Genomic DNA, 16,535 nt, shown 5'->3' on the forward strand with positions numbered 1-16,535 from the left:
TCCCAGGGATGGCCCATCCTGTTTTGCCACCTGAGGCAAAATTCAGCCCATGTCTGGAAGCACTCTGAGTGACAGTTTTTTTATTTGAAAAACACAACTCTTACTTACACAATTTTAACATACAGTATCCATCACCATCAGGAAATCAGCCCTGATTGTTCACTGGAAGGACAGATCGTGAAGCTGAGGCTCCAGTACTTTGGCCACCTCATGAGAAGAGAAGACTCCCTGGAAAAGACCCTGATGCTGGGAAAGATGGAGGGCACAAGGAGAAGGGGACGACAGAGGACGAGATGGTGGGACAGTGTTCTCAAAGCTACCAACATGAGTTTGACCAAACTGTGGGAGGCAGTGGAAGACAGGAGTGCCTGGCGTGCTCTGGTCCAGGGGGGCACGAAGAGTCGGACACGACTAAACGACTAAACAACATCAACACTTATCTCTTTTCCTAGGACTTCCCAGTCCATCTCTCCGTGGCATTCTAGGGAAACCCTGATCTGCTGCATATACGGTACTGATTATCATCCCATTATCATCTCAAGTCTTACTTTTCTGATGTTATCTTCTGCTCATTTGTTAACTCCTACTCGTAGGTTAAATTGTATATTGCACCCTCTAAAATAATCCCCAAAACACCTCCACTCTTCTCTTTAACTCATCCTCATTCCTTAGTTTCATGGTCAGAGTTACTAGTTCTATGTATGCTATCAATTTGTCCCGCCAAATTTCCTTTGTGGGCACCTCTTCTTCTTTCCACTTTTTTTGCATATACTACTCTAGCCGCAGCAGTCATGTACAAAATGATGGTGAGTGCCTTTTTTGGAATGTCATCACTTATTATCCCTAAGAGAAAGGCCTCTGGTCTTTGGGGAAATGTGAGTTTAAGAATATTTTTTTAATTCTTTGTGAATCATTTTCCATTACTTTCTAGTAACTATTGTTAACCAACCAGGCAGTGCTGGACATGAGGCTCCCAGCAGTAGACAAGATCCTTGTTGTAAGTCAAGTGTTGGAAGCATTATGGAATCCTGTGCTTGAGAACACAATCCCTATACAGCATTAATTTATGGTTCTGCTTTGTTTTCCAGATCTGACATAGGTGAATCTTAAATTTTACAGACATTCTTGCTGGCAGTAAATTCCTGATAGTGTTGACATGCTGAACTGTCCAGTAATGCATTGCCTGGAAACCCTGGGGCAAACTGTGCACATGCTCAGTAGTACTTTATTTATTCTGAGGTTAAGCCTTGGCATAGAAAACACATTCCAGTTTTAGTCTTTACTTAAAATAAGTAAGCCCTGGAGGGAGGGAGTTGTAAAGCCATGTATGAAACTATGTGAAATTGTGGAATGATGTAAAGCACAATTCAGGAACTGAGCTATTTTTTAATTTTAATTTTTAAAGTCAAAGTTCACAGTTTCTCCAGACGTTTTCAATCCAGTTATGTAACCACCACCAATACTGCAATCAAAACTCTTAATTTGAAGCTCCTTGGTGCTTCAATTCCTGCTCTAAATTCCTGTAAATACTACTTCTGTGTGGTCATACATCTAATTTTCTGAACTGTTCAGCTCTTTTCCAGGCTGTTCAAATTTATGAAGTGGCACTAGAGGCATCAAGAGGAGAATTTCTGATTCACAGACTTTGAAGGGCTCTCATTCTGATTCCTAGGTTGGAGCCCCCTGTGCTGTGGGAGTTCAGCTGAAGCAATGGGTCTCCAGGGTTCACGTAGACAAAGATTTATTTTCTTATCTATGAAGTGCATTAGTCACATCTCTATAAAATGCAAGCGGCACAAAATGATAAATTAAAACAACATGTCTGTTAAAAACAAAACGACATTTAAAACCAGCAACAATAAATCACAGACTGAAAATGTACTTCCTGCATTTTGTGGCTTTTGGACATTACTATTTATATTACCCAGCTATGTATACATGTACATCTGCAAAATTAGAATGTGTTCTATGTGCTTCTTATCCCAGTTTCTTAATGATGGTCATTAATAAAGATTTAGTAGAAACATAGAATTGTAGATTTGGAAGGGACCCTGAGGGTCATCTAGTCCAACCCCCTGCAATGCAGGGATCTCAGCTAAAACTTCCATGGCAGATGGCCGTCCGATCTCTGCTTAGAAACCTCCAAGGAAGGAGAGTCCACCGCCTCCAAATGGAATCCATTCCACTGTTGAACAGCTGTCACCACCATGAAGTTCTTCCTGATGTTTAACTTGAAGCCCTTGGTTTGGGTCCTTCCCTCCAGAGCAGGAGAAAAGAGGCTTGCTTCGCCACCCACGTGGCAGCCCTCCTCTGCACACATTGATTGGATATGCCAAATAATTATTGATGAATCTGGCAATGTGTGCGCAAGTCCACAAATGTGCCTGCCATGATAAGGTTGCAGTGCTGTGTAGCTTTACGTGAAAAGAATTTCCATTGTGTGCAATGGATTTTACTCTCCAATAAGTGCGTTTGGCATTGCGATCTAACAGCGACAGTGGAGGCTAGCCAAAGAGGGCAAATGGGGCCACGTCCCACTAATGTGAGTCTCCCCCGGCCGGCACCCACATGACTTTAACAACCAACCCAGAGGATGGCCCTGGCTGCCAGGCTCCTTTGTCTCAGTTTTCCCTTCCTCAGGAGGGAGGAAGATGGGGACAAAACTGCAAGGAAAAAATAGAGAAAGGAGAATTTCTGGATGCATAGATCCAAGTTTAGGGCCAGTACACTTTGGTGACAGAACCCCAGAAGAGATTTAAAATCACAAAATATGCAGCAAAGTAAGACCTTTAAAATACTGTATGTACAGTGGTACCTCAGGAGGTCTGTTCTTAACCTGAAACTGTTCTTAACCTGAAGCACCAATTTAGCTAATGGGGCCTCCTGCTGTTGCTGCGCCGCTGGAGCACAATTTCTGTTCTCAACCTGAAGCAAAGTTCTTAACCCGAGGTAATATCTCTGGGTTAGCGGAGTTTGTAACCTGAAGCGTATGTAAGCAAGGCATTTGTATGTAAGCAAGGCATTTGACAAGGTGCCCCATGATATTCTTGTAAAGAAGCTGGTAAAATGCGGTCTTGACTATGCTACCACTCAGTGGATTTGTAACTGGCTGACTGACCGGACCCAAAGGGTGCTCATCAATGGTTCCTCTTCATCCTGGAGAAGAGTGACTAGTGGGGTGCCACAGGGTTCTGTCTTGGGCCCGGTCTTATTCAACATCTTTATCAACAACTTGGATGATGGACTCAAGGGCATCCTGATCAAATTTGCAGATGACACCAAACTGGGAGGGGTGGCTAACACCCCAGAGGACAGGATCACACTTCAAAACGACCTTGACAGATTAGAGAACTAGGCCAAAACAAACAAGATGAATTTTAACAGGGAGAAATGTAAAGTATTGCACTTGGGCAAAAAAAATGAGAGGCACAAATACAAGATGGGTGACACCTGGCTTGAGAGCAGTACATGTGAAAAGGATCTAGGAGTCTTGGTTGACCACAAACTTGACATGAGCCAACAGTGTGACGCGGCAGCTAAAAAAGCCAATGCAATTCTGGGCTGCATCAATAGGAGTATAGCATCTAGATCAAGGGAAGTTATAGTGCCATTGTATTCTGCTCTGGTCAGACCTCACCTGGAGTACTGTGTCCAGTTCTGGGCACCACAGTTCAAGAAGGACACTGACAAACTGGAACGTGTCCAGAGGAGGGCAACCAAAATGGTCAAAGGCCTGGAAACGATGCCTTCTGAGGAACGGCTAAGGGAGCTGGGCATGTTTAGCCCGGAGAAGAGGAGGTTAAGGGGGGATATGATAGCCATGTTCAAATATATAAAAGGATGTCACATAGAGGAGGGAGAAAGGTTGTTTTCTGCTGCTCCAGAGAAGCGGACACGGAGCAATGGATCCAAACTACAAGAAAGAAGATTCCACCTAAACATTAGGAAGAACTTCCTGACAGTAAGAGCTGTTTGACAGTGGAATTTGCTGCCAAGGAGTGTGGTGGAGTCTCCTTCTTTGGAGGTCTTTAAGCAGAGGCTTGACAACCATATGTCAGGAGTGCTCTGATGGTGTTTCCTGCTTGGCAGGGGGTTGGACTCGATGGCCCTTGTGGTCTCTTCCAACTCTATGATTCTATGATTCTATGATTCTATGTAACCTGAGGTACCACTGTAATTCCAAGTTCCTTCTAGTGTTTTTCACTTCCCCTAGCATAAGAAGATCTCACATTTGGTAAGTTAAAAATGGTTGTTTACAAACTCTCCAAAGGTCAGATTCATGTGTTTTTCCATATAGCATTCAGAAAAAAGTGGCAAAGGCAGTAAAACTTGACTTAGCATTTGGGAATGCCATTTCCAGAGGAGATATAAACTTTCAGTGACTGAGTTTTGTTGTGGGGTGTAACTAACACTTCTCATGTGTCTTATTCCTTCCTCCCTCAGGCAGATTTTCATGTGGTGTGAGATAAACTCACCTCTGTTATAGTGGACCAAGGCTGCAGGAGTACCGGTAAGTGGGAAGGTGGCGGCAACAACTACTGGAGTGTAGTTGGCAGCATTGTGGGGTTGTGCCCATCCACCGCCCCCGCTTTGGCAGGAAGCTGCCTCTCCCGGACACAATGGTTCTGCTTCCTGAGGGTTCTTCTGCAAGCGCAATGCCGGCTCATCCAACTCCCCAAGCTGGGCAGCAGGGCTGGCTGGAGGGGGAAACAAACACTCTGGGATCAAATCAGAAGCCAGGGTGGATTCTGTAATTCCGGGACTGTCCTGGGAAAATAGGGGCACTTGAAAGGTATGTAACCCTAACCCCGGCACTCACTCTAACTCTAGCCAGGCCCAGACAACGGCCCTGGGTGCCTGGGAGGTGCAGGGCATTCTTGGCATGACAGCAGAAGTCCAGCCGGCCACTTGCAGGGCCCCCAGCTTGCTTAGCCCTCTCAGACCTGGGGCAAGTGTATTTGGCAGCCCCCCCCCCCACGCATGGGCCTGACTCTGGCCCTAATCCTTATCATAAACTTTACCCCAGCCCTAATCCTAGTCCTAAACATACCTCCGACTCTAACCCCAACCCTTATCTGAACCTCAAGCTTAGTCCTAACCCACTCCTTAACCCACTCCTTAACCAAATGTAACCCTAACCACAAATAACACTAACAGTAACCAGAGCCCTAACCCTAATGCTAACCCCAACCCAATCTCATTGCAGTTCTCAGCAGTGCAAACGGTCTCCTCCAGCTTTTGCTGATTCCTTCCTTTGTTCTTTGCCGCCCGCTCCTGCTTTCTAGCGCACTCCAATCTTTTCTCTTCAGTTTCCTTGATATTCACTCCCCTTCTTGCTGCCTCTCTCCTTGGAGAAGTGCAGCTGGGATGGGAAGGCTTTTGGAAGGGAAACTTTGGGAAACAAAGTTTGGAGTTCCAAATCAATGCCTGTGTCCATAATCTGTTAGCAGACCCTGCAGCTTGGGTGAATTAGATTGGAATAATCACTTCTAGTTTCTGGCATTCAAAGGCTTTATTCATGCAGAAACTATTTTCTGGAGAGGTATGCACTTGAGGATGAATTTCTAAAAGAAGAGAGGGAAGTGGCTTGATGAGCAGGGGAAGAGGTTGTTTCTTTCAGGCCAGGGAGGCAGGTTCCAAGTCTGAGAGTGTACATTTTGTGGAGCATTGGTGGAGGTGCTCCACCCATGTTTGGTGAGAGAGTGGGTGCAATCTGCATACGTTGCCTCCATAGGCTTTGGCCAGACGCCCATCCTTCCTCTGCCTGTGCCTTTCTCAGCACCAGCCCCTTTCCCTCTTCATTCTTAAGCAGGGAGCCTCAGAATGCAGACGCCAGACCCTCCAGCCTCTTGTGCCTGAGTGGGTGGGAAATGGCAGTGTGGGAGTGAAGAGATAGCTGTTTTCAATTAGACTTCTTTCTCCAGCTAGAGACAGAAATCGAGGAAACCTGATCCTTGGTTCTTTCTAACCAGTCAGCTCCGAGGAAGAAAGAGGCAGCTGGGTGGGAGAACAATTCCTGTCATTAGTACATGCTGATATTTTTCTTTTTGGCCCACCTAGAGATCTCCATCATCCATTCTGTGCCCCTCGACCATTTTTTTCTGGTGCCTCCACCTACAGCCAGGGCTTTCCCCCCTCCAGAACTCACTGGAACTCAGTTCCGGCACCTCTCAGGTGAGTTCCATTGCCTTTCTAAGAAAATGAGGGAGGTGTTCATGGTGAGTTCAAGTCCAACTCATCTTCTTTAACTTTCCATATGCTGGCAGAATCTCACCATTCCAAATGGTTGGTTCACATTGAGAGCAAAATCAGAACCTGCGGCCTATCACTCAAGTTGCTGCTTATGCTCCCACAATTGGAAGCATTCCAGATAATCAAGCGCAGAATTCAAGAGGTTTACCGTAATTCCAAACCCTCAGCAGCACAGCCATTAAGACCTATTCCCCACTGGGGGTGGGAATTCCACCTTTATTTGGCCAGGAGGAATTTATATCACCTTTATGATCCCCATCTATGCAGAGCCCTTTCCCTCACCGTCTGCAGTCTTGAAAGGTAGATTCTTCAAAATCCCATATTCTGAAAGGTGGCCCTTGTGGCACAAAACAGGTCGAATCCATCACACGTTTTATTTCGTTGCCTATTATATGCAAGAATATATGATAAATATTTGCCCCCCCCCCCTTAATGAAGGAGGGGATCTATCACACTGACTCTTCCAGAGCGACCTATCTGTTGAATAATTGTAGGATTGACGTTGTGGAGAATGTAGCAATATTTTTGATTGATGCCATGAAATTACTTCACCATAGTCAGGGGTCAGCAAACTTTTTCAGCAGGGGGTTGGTCCACTGTCCCTCAGACCTTGTGGGGGGCTGGACTATATTTGGGGGGGGGGGGAATGAATGAATTCCTATGCCCCACAAATAACCCAGAGATGCATTTTAAATAAAAGGACACATTCTACTCATGTAAAAACACGCTGATTCCCAGACCGTCCGTGGGCTGGATTGAGAAGGCAATTGGGCCGGATCTGGCCCCCAGGCCTTAGTGTGCCTACCCCTGCCATAGAGCCACCTTTGTATTTCATGATGTCTGGACAGTCTTACCCTAAAGTACCTCCTACTACATTTCGTTACCTGTGTTGTGTTCTGATCCATGTATACGACGTACCCTTACTATGCCAAAAAAGGAGAATGATTGACTGACTGACTGATTGCGTTCCAGCACTTCTTTTTCTAGAAAAATAGCACTGCTTACACCCCACACGGTGTGGGGCCAAATATAATCATGCTCATTGTGTAATCTACTGCCTTTGCCAGATTTGAAGAGGGGATTATTTTCCACAGTAGCAATTATCATCTGTACCCTTAGGGTCCACAATATTGTGATAAATCTTGAATATGATGAACTCAGGCCTTTTCACTCATGAAGCTCCAAGAGGCTTTTGCCTTAACAGGAAGGAAATTTGTAACTTACCTTGACCCAGAATGCTCATTGACAAATGTCCCTCCTCTGCTTCCTGTTTCGCATTGACAGTTGATCAGGATTCAAAATGAAAAGAGCAAGGGAGGCTCAAAAGGTGACATGTGAAAATGCCTCGCCTGTTTACCAAAGGTGGGTGCTAATTTTGATGTGCACCACAGCAGCAAAGACTGTGTTGGGGGGATCTGCAGCCAGACACTACTATCAGTTGTGCTGCAGACAATTGGATTGTATTGCAGACAATGAATTAGTACATCTGGCCTACCCATAAGCTTCTCTCTCGCTCTCGCTCTCTCACACACACACAAAATTGGAGGGATCATTAGGAAGAAAAAGTGGCACGGTCGCTAAAGATCCAGCCCATGATCCATTTGCTCGGACTGCTGCTCTCCACAGCCTTTCCACGTATTCCGTGAAAGGGCTCCCCAAACACAGCCTTTGCGCCCCCCCCCCCCCCCGGGGAAGCACAGCAACCTCTACAACTGAGATTACTCCTCTTCTTAGACCCTGCAATCAGGCACACACTAAGTTCTAGACATTTTCATTTTGCTTCCCATTAGCGCTTGTAGGTTGAAGGCTGATTTATACTTCTTGGAACTGCCCAGGACATGGATTCCTGGGAGAGAACATCTATTTCTTAAGCCAGAAGAAGAGGGTGGGGGGAAAGCAAGAGGCCTTCCTGCCATATGACTGACCTATCAGAGAAGGGCTATGCTTATCTCTTTCAGCTGGAAGCATTTTGGCTGCTGACAGAGGCAACATTTTCAGAATGTTCTCCTTTCCTTTGGTAGAAGAAGCCTTGATAAAGAGAGGGGAAGATTAACTGTTTGTTGATTTTTAAAATATTTTAAATGCCAGGTGATGTTGCTCACTCTAGTGCTGACGGGGGGGGGGGCGCTTCCTTCAGTGAAAAATAAATGTTAAAACAATCTTTAAATAGCTAGGCATTGTGATGCAGGGGAAGTGGGAGTCTTGTACTGTTTTATTTTTATGTCTAAAAGAGGCAAATATATGTGTGACTTCAGAGGAAGAAAGGGGCTTCTTTCCCCAGGTTTGAGTTTTTTGCATTCCCTCTACGTGTTTCTCCTTCACTCAATAACAACTAAAGCATTTTTTAAAAACATCTGGAAAGTTGCTTCGAGAAAATGGGTTGGTTATTGTGCTATTCATAGAATCATAGCATTGTAGAGCTGGAAAGGAAGCCAAGAGTCATCTAGTCCAACCCCCTGCAATGCTAAAGTGTCCATGACGGATGGCCACCCAACCTCTGCTTAAAAACCTCCAAGGAAGGAGAGTCTTTCCCCTCTACATTTAATTTGTTCACGAAGGTCATACCCTGTTTCTTCAATAATAATAATAATAATAATAATAATAATAATAATAATAATAATAATTGTTTACCCAGCTACTCTGGGTGGCTTCCAACAAAATATTAAAATGCAGTGGTCTGTTAAACATTAAAAGCTTCCCTAAACAGGGCTGCCTTCAGATGTCTTCTAAAAGTCTGGTAGTTGTTTTTGTCTTTGACATCTGCTGGGAGGGCGTTCCATAGGGCAGGTGCCCCCACCAAGAAGGTTCCCAGCCAGATGGGTGGGGTATAAATATATTATTATTATTATTATTATTATTATTATTATTATTATTATTATTATTATCATTATCATCATTATTATTATCATCATTATTATTATCATCATCATCATTATTATCATCATCATTATTATTATTATCATTATTTGATGCCCTTTTAAATGTGTTGTGGGAGTGGGGATTATTGTATTTGGTGGTTTTTATATTGTAATTTTATGTTGTGAACCACCCTGAGGTCTGCAGATGAATGGTGTTATACAAATTTAATAATAAATAAAATAAAAAATAAAGCCCTCCTTTTAAGAATGGTTTTTGGGCCGTGAGAGGTTGCTCCCTTTCTGAAGTAATTTTGATTGTTGTGATTAAGTTATTTTTGACATTGTTCGGTTGTTTGTACTGTTCTTTCTCCCCCCTATTTCAGGAGTATTATAAAACATAAAACAAGTATATGTTTTTAAACAAGTTTTACAGGGTTGAGATCTGGGGAAGTGGTATTAAATCTGAACTAGAAGTCCAACAAAACAAATCCACAAGGCAGATGTTGGGGCTTCCACTGGGGAACCGGCAGTCCACCTCAGAGCTGAGTTTGGTCTCCCCTCAATAAGAGCCAGAATCAATCTAGCCTCCCTCAGATTCGGGCACAGACTAAATGCCTCTGAGGACGTATTACAACTAAGCTCTGCTGGTTAGAGGAACTAAGGTCAGGTGGCTGGTGCAGAAGTGTCACGATAAGCTTAGGGCTTACAATTTAAAAATGGAGAAATATTTAGTCCTCAGTCCACATGACCTAAGAAATTGGAACTTTGATCAGGATGCCAACCAAGATAGGGCATCCATGGCTGCCTGTTATTCTATCTGGTACCCCCAAATCAAGATCAGCCACTCAGGGCTCCATTACCTTGAGACACTAACTTTCCCACAGCTACATAGGGCATTTGTTGAACTACGGTTCCAACAGATGCCCTCAGCTTATTTAGAGGGGAAATACCTGGGAATTCCCCATATGAAACGCAGGTGCATTTGTGGATGCAATCAGGTTGAGGATGTCATCCATGACCTGCTGCTTTGCCCCTTATCGTCAGTGTCCAGAGGAAAAGCATTACCATCTGTTCTTGACTGTCTCTCAGGCCTGCAGATGAGGGTGTCATACAAATTTATTAATAAACAAAATAAGCAGCTGACAGTTTAAGTCTGACTCTGTTTAACACTGATCCCACTCTCCCACTTTGTGAGCCATTGTTATCTGCGATTGTTGCTGTCATATTATCATGAAGGAGCCAAATGACGTTTACAAATTTCTCTGGGCAGCCAATTTTTAGAAGGGCAGTCCACAGGGCATTACAATTTGCAGTGCTGAAGGCCTTAGTCAGGTCAATAAACTCCATGGAAAGGGGTTGGTTTTGCTCTCTGCATTTTTCTTGAAGCTGTCGAGTGATGAAAATCATGTCCACTGTCCCCCTAGAGAGTCTATATTATATGTTGTGTGCTGAATCACTGCCTGGTGTCAGTGTCTCTCCTTGTCTACTGTTGTAACCCTCATACTTACTCCCATTTGATGCATCCCTCACTCATTTTACTGTTTTATGACTGCTTTATATTGCCAGTGTCAAATTCTCTTTTATAAGTTGCTAAGTTGTTCTTTTAATTTTATTTTATGCATTGATTTAAGATACTTCCAGCCTGCCCAAGCAGCCCCAGGTCAAGGGACAACAATCCCATATGCTGCTCACTGCCTTGGGCTCCCTGAGGAGCTCCCTGGTCTCTCTCCTGACACACCATTAGACTTAAGATAACTGTGGTCCTCATCCATACCACGGTTATTCTCCAGAACCCATAATATTAGGCTGCCTCAATTGGATAATTAGCAGCATGTCAGTGGCTACAGCAGGATAATAGCAGCTGCCAGGAATGGTCTGTGCCAGGTGTCTGCCAACAGACTGGAAGGCAGTTCCATTAGTCTGCAATTAATAACTTCCTTTTGTTTTAGAAGTAACATCTGGGTTGGCACAACTAGCACTGTGGTTTTCTTCCTGTGGTCAGCAGCAAAACCAAAGCCCAGCATTATATAGCTCTCTGATTCCTGCAGGAGAAAAAGGAAGTGGCTCTTGAAGGCAGTACTTTGGAACTGTGGGCTGACAGCCTTGAGGATATTGGCTTGCTGGGTTAAACTCTGTGCTGGGCCACACTAATAGTATCATACCTGAAGTGCAGGTGGATTCAAGCATGACCTGAGGCCTAGGTTCAGCTCAGAAGGATTTATTGGAGCATCAGGAACAAGAGTGACAAACTGGGGCACTCGGCCCAGTGTACAAACACCTTAAGCCAGCCCAGGTAACACCCTCCCACCTGTAATAGTGTTATGTACTGAAGTTCTCACCCTGGGCCAGCAGGGGGATACTGTAGATAGTTTTCACTCAGGTCCACATATGCAAATAAGGGATTGAAAGTGATGTTCAGTGAATGGATAGTTACAGAAAGTTGCTACAGTTACGATGTACTGGAGCTCTATATAAGCAGGCTGGCTGAACCCTTCAGTTCAGTTCTGTTCTGGCCTGTGAATAAACAAGAGCTGTTTGAAGAATCGCTGTGTCATCTGATATGTTCACCCACAACTTAACAGATAGGTCACCTTATGCTGCAGGTAGCAAATCACAACACTGGCCCTATGCCAGCAGGGATTGGCTGCCTGCCAGCTACCAACAAATACTATTGGAGGGTTTTAGAATCCTTCCTATCTTTTGTTATGCTGCTAAAGCTCCTGAGCTCCAGGAGGCATCAAGGGTGCCATGCACTGGGTTTTGCCTGCACTGCCTGCACACATAGCAATACTGTAAAGGTTCCGAGTGGTTGCTCAAGAGCAAGCAGGCAAATACCTGCCTGCTCGGCTGTGAAGCCTTGCTTTAGCTGCAGAAATAAACTTTCCCTGTCCAGAGCGCCACTCTCCCGTGGCTGGCTCATTCACTGGCAGAATCCGTGAGTGGGCGGTCCTTAAACTTTCCCCAGCAAAGGAATTTATTGACACCCAGTCTGCGCCTCCCCTCTCTGCGCGGAAGCCTACTGCGCAGGGAGGGCGCAGGTAACGGAGGACCCCTCTCCTCCCCGCTTTGCCCAGGCAAGGTGTCCTGGCACCGCCTCGCCCCCTCCGAGCCCTGCAGCTCCTCTCCACTGGAGACGTGGTCACTCTCCTCCGCTGAGAAGGAGCTGCTTCCCACGATCCTTGGAGGCTCTCTGTAATCCATTTGGCTTTTCCTCTCTCCCTCCTGAACCGATGGCAGTTCCCTGACAAATACCCTCCACATTTCTCAGCTGGAAATTGGGATGTGAGTCACGCTGCTGCACGAGATAACTGGCTCACGCAGAAGCGCAGCACCAAAAGGCTTGTGCTCCTGTCCAGTCTACCTGACAGCTGCTCGCTCTCTTCCCTCCTCACTCCCTTCCTCTGCCCACATCACCGTCATTCAAGGCACCCCAGAGTGCCACAGCACACTGGTTGAAAACCACTGCATTATGGAATACACAACAGCAAACAAGCAGCCAGTGAGCACCGCCATCTTGATGCAGGTCACAAATAAAGAATTCCATAAGTTACTTGAAGTTTTGTGCTCTGTGATAGCTCAATGCCTTAGGCTGATGCTGTCTGAAGATAAAGTATTCATATTTTAGTAGGGTGAATAGGCTTTGTCCTTTTACAGTATTGCAGGATGAGCCCTTTTAGTCAATATTGTTGTATTATCTTTTTAATAACTTTTTAAATTTTGTTTTTTAAATGTTATTACAAAAGTGAACCACCCTGAGACCCCTGGGTATAGGGCAGTATATAAATTCAATAAACAAATAAATAATTTTGAGGCATTTTATGTAGTAAGCAATGAATAATGAATAACCACAACAATAATAAATTGTTATTATTAACTCAACTATCAACATAGCTGAAAATATTTCCAATTTTCCATCTGCTAGTTACATAAAAGAAATTATTCTAAACATGCACTCTAGTATTACATACAACTGTTCTACTTTCTGTTAAGCAATATTTTCCCAATCTTCAGAGCCAAATGTCTGAATTACTTTTGATTTCTAGGCAACACTTTCATCAAGAAAACAAAAATAAAGAAAATACAAATTCTTAGCACACAGAACTACCTTGCTCGTTTAAACTTTCTTGCCTCAAACAATTGGAGCAGGTTTATTCCCTTATTCTTGAAGCCAAAAAGTAGCTCACACATCAAATGTCAATGTCTACCAGCAGACAGAAAAATCTCTGTCCGTTATAAATTATAACCATCTTAGAAATAATTAAGAAAAGAGGCTTTTGCAGATCCGGTGCCTATCAGGGCTCTTGTGTGGCTTTTGGGTAAGATGTTGATTCCTTCACTCACAAGTCACTTAACCCTGCCAGGGTTCCCAGAAACTGACTGTTTCTCAGGCTCCCAATGCAGAAAACGGCCTTTTAAAGACCATCAAAGGTCAATCCCCTGTTCACTCTTTTTTCCAGAGTGAATTTTATAGCCAAGATTTATATCTGAATATCATCAATTGCCAGACAACTATCTTCATTAGTAGCCTGCTGACAAAATACTTGAATCCACCATGTTCCTCCTCTGGAAGGACTTTGCATCAGGATATTTATCAGGTGAAGGCACCTTCATTTCAGTGGAGCTTTTGCTAGGGAAAACGCTAGGGGATTGAGGCTCATGTTACTTAGGAAGGCAGTGGAAAAAGGAACTGTCTGGATTTTCCTTCTCATGGGGCACAAGGTCTTGGCCGGGCCATGTATGTTAGGTTGCTCACATCACATCTTGAAAAGGCAACTGTCCTTTTAAGAGGTGCTCGAATTTCACCAGACCTTCAGACGTGGCTTCCTGTGTCATTGCAATAGTGTGCTGGGGAAACCAGCAATTTAACTTCATTTCTATGCAACTCTTGATACCTGTACATGGCAACTCATGCAAATCACACCTACTACTCAGCAAAACCACATTTTTGGCAGTATGCATACCACATCCCCTTATGTTTCACACTAACTTCTTCCCCAGATGCGCACAACACACAATTCTCTCCGCAGGCCTGTTGTGTCTGCAGGGGCTGTGAGCTGGTGCAGTCATAACACATTCACAGAAGGTGCATCTTCCTTCCTGTCTATTGCTGAGATGTTGCTTCTGCCTCCTCCGATAGGCTAGATAGCTATTATCTGTCTAGTCTCCCCTTGGGTACTCTTGTTCTGTGCACCCACTTTCTTACTTCTCCAGAACAGAGTTTCTGAACAAGGATGTAACTCTGCAACAGACCGGGGGGAGGGGCATAATGACTGAAAAAAGTGGGCTATAAAACAGGAAGTCTGTGGCTCTAACTTTTCCCTTCTCATGAGCTTATTGAGGCTTGCCAAAATAAGAGGAAATGCATCACCCACCCACCCAAAAACCCAGATGGCCCAGATTTGTAATACAGTCATACCTTGGGCAGTCGAATGGAATCCATTCGGGAGCTCCCCTCCCCGTGGAAGGGACCACAAGTATCATCTAGTCCAACCCCCTGCAAGGGGGATAAAGGACATTGTGCATTAAGAGGCAGTTTCACCCACTCTTAGCAGCATTCTGTCCAATTTAGTGGGCCCTCTTCTATCTACTGACGTTTTGACTCAGCTTTCCATGAAGTGGTTTGCACTGTTGGCTCCCATGACGGTTCATGGGTTTTCCTACTTGGGATCTTAATTGGGTCCTGACAGGGTTAATAGAGGCTCCAACTGAATCTATGGATTCTTGTGACTTAAAGTTTCTGACCTATAAGATAATTTTCTTAGTTTCCATTACAGTGGTGCCTCGCAAGACGAAAAGAATCCGTTCCGCGAGTCTCTTCATCTAGCGGTTTTTTCGTCTTGCGAAGCAACCCCATTAGCGGATTAGCGCTATTAGCGGTTTAGCAGCTATTAGCGGCTATTAAAGGCTTAAGGGATTAGCGGATTAGCTGCTTAAAAGGCTATTAGCAGCTTAGTGCCTTAGAAAAAGGGGGTGGGGAGCGAAAAAAAATCTCAGGAACTCACAAGACATTTTCGTCTTGTGAAGCAAGCCCATAGCAAATTCGTTTTGCGAAGCACCTCCAAAACGGAAAACCCTTTCGTCTAGCGGGTTTTCCGTCTTGCGAGGCATTCGTCTTGCGGGGCACCACTGTATTTCACCAAGGTAGATTTCCAAGTTGGGCGCTCTTTCCTCTGATCCCAAACTTTGTTTCTTCTGTTCAGATAAGGTAGTTCTCAAACCTGACCCAGGATTTATCCCTAAATTGAATTCCCTTTTTTTTTAATATAGATCACAGGAAATGGTTCTGCCTTCCTTTTGTCCTAATCCTTCTTGCCCAGAAGAGCATAGTGGGCATTCATTGGGTGTGCATAAGGCCCTAAATTTAGATCAATCAGCTCTGTTCCATGTCAGAGGTGCTCATTCCTTGCATGGGGCAGCAGCCTCAGTGTGTGTAAGGGAGGTTTTCCAATAGTGGATGTCTATAGGACTCCTCCATGGGCCTCTCCGCATACTTTCATTAAGCATTACAAAATTGATTCCTTCGCTTCTTCTGATGCGGCCTTTGGTTGCAAGGTGCTGCAGAGAGTAGTTCCACAGTAATTTGGAGGCGGAGGAAGCCATCCCCAATGCTGGGATACTGCTCTGGTATATCCCTATCAGGAATGGCATCCCCCTAAATCTGGTAAAAATGGAAAATTTTCTTACTTTGAATTTCAGTTTACGGAAGGGGGATGGCGATATTCCACCCTCCTCTATCTTCCTGTGGCTCAACGCATTGCAGCACTTGTCGCCTCTCGTGGCGGCTTCTGTTGGTTTATAGATTGATACGAGGAGGCGTTTGTGGGGCATTACCTTTGGCATTGCTATCTAACCACATGCTTTGTGTATGAGTGTCCTTCCTTTCTAGGACTGTGCTCCAGTGATGTGGCTGGCATGCGGGCATCTGCTTCAGGGTGAGGAGTTATTCTGCTCTGCTACTCGGAGACGGGATGACTCTCCCCCTCTGGAGAGGCCCCTGTCTGTCTCCAGTAGGGGGAGTCATCTCTATCAGGAATGTTGTCCCCCCACCCCAATCGGTAAACTGAAATTCATGGTAAGAAGAAAATGTTCTTCTAGTTGCTCTCCCAGGTTTTGAGCAATAGCTAGCTTAAGAGTCAGAATAGAAGGGCAGGGCCCTTTTTCACACTATGCTTCTCTGTATTCCACATCTGTGCTGATTGAAGCCATGTGTGTTAATAAACACTCACAGCTCCTCTCAGTTCTTTATCCAACTATGCAGCTCCTTCCTGCCTCCAAGTTTATTCTTCTGCCTAGCAGGGCCCTAGGAAATCCTTGATGCTGTCTTCAATTATGGAAACACTTTCCTTTCCAGTCTCCAGTTCAGTTCTGCCAGTGGATTGGGTTGGAAGCTGGACTGCAAGCTTTTTAAAGCATTTAACACGCATC

The 16,535-nt window shown here is 44.7% G+C and overlaps 1 long non-coding RNA gene across 4 annotated transcripts in view; it reads right to left on the minus strand.

Annotated features, from left to right (window-relative positions):
• Window positions 1-16,535, minus strand: part of LOC310668167 — a 38,510-nt gene that overhangs the window by 4,183 nt on the left and 17,792 nt on the right. Inside the window, exons 1-3 of one of the 4 annotated variants that reach the window (XR_014506634.1) lie at window positions 7,477-7,664; window positions 4,476-4,697; window positions 2,569-2,663 (exon numbers count right to left, since the gene is read on the minus strand). This is a non-coding gene — a long non-coding RNA (uncharacterized lncRNA). Of the gene's footprint in view, window positions 1-964; window positions 1,778-2,568; window positions 2,664-4,475; window positions 4,698-7,476; window positions 7,665-16,535 lie in introns of those variants that run through there. The other 3 variants (XR_014506635.1, XR_014506633.1, XR_014506632.1) reach the window with 3 other exon arrangements.

Source organism: Podarcis tiliguerta (assembly GCF_965153285.1).
Source record: "Podarcis tiliguerta genome assembly, chromosome: 17".
NCBI classification, from domain to species: domain Eukaryota; kingdom Metazoa; phylum Chordata; class Lepidosauria; order Squamata; family Lacertidae; genus Podarcis; species Podarcis tiliguerta.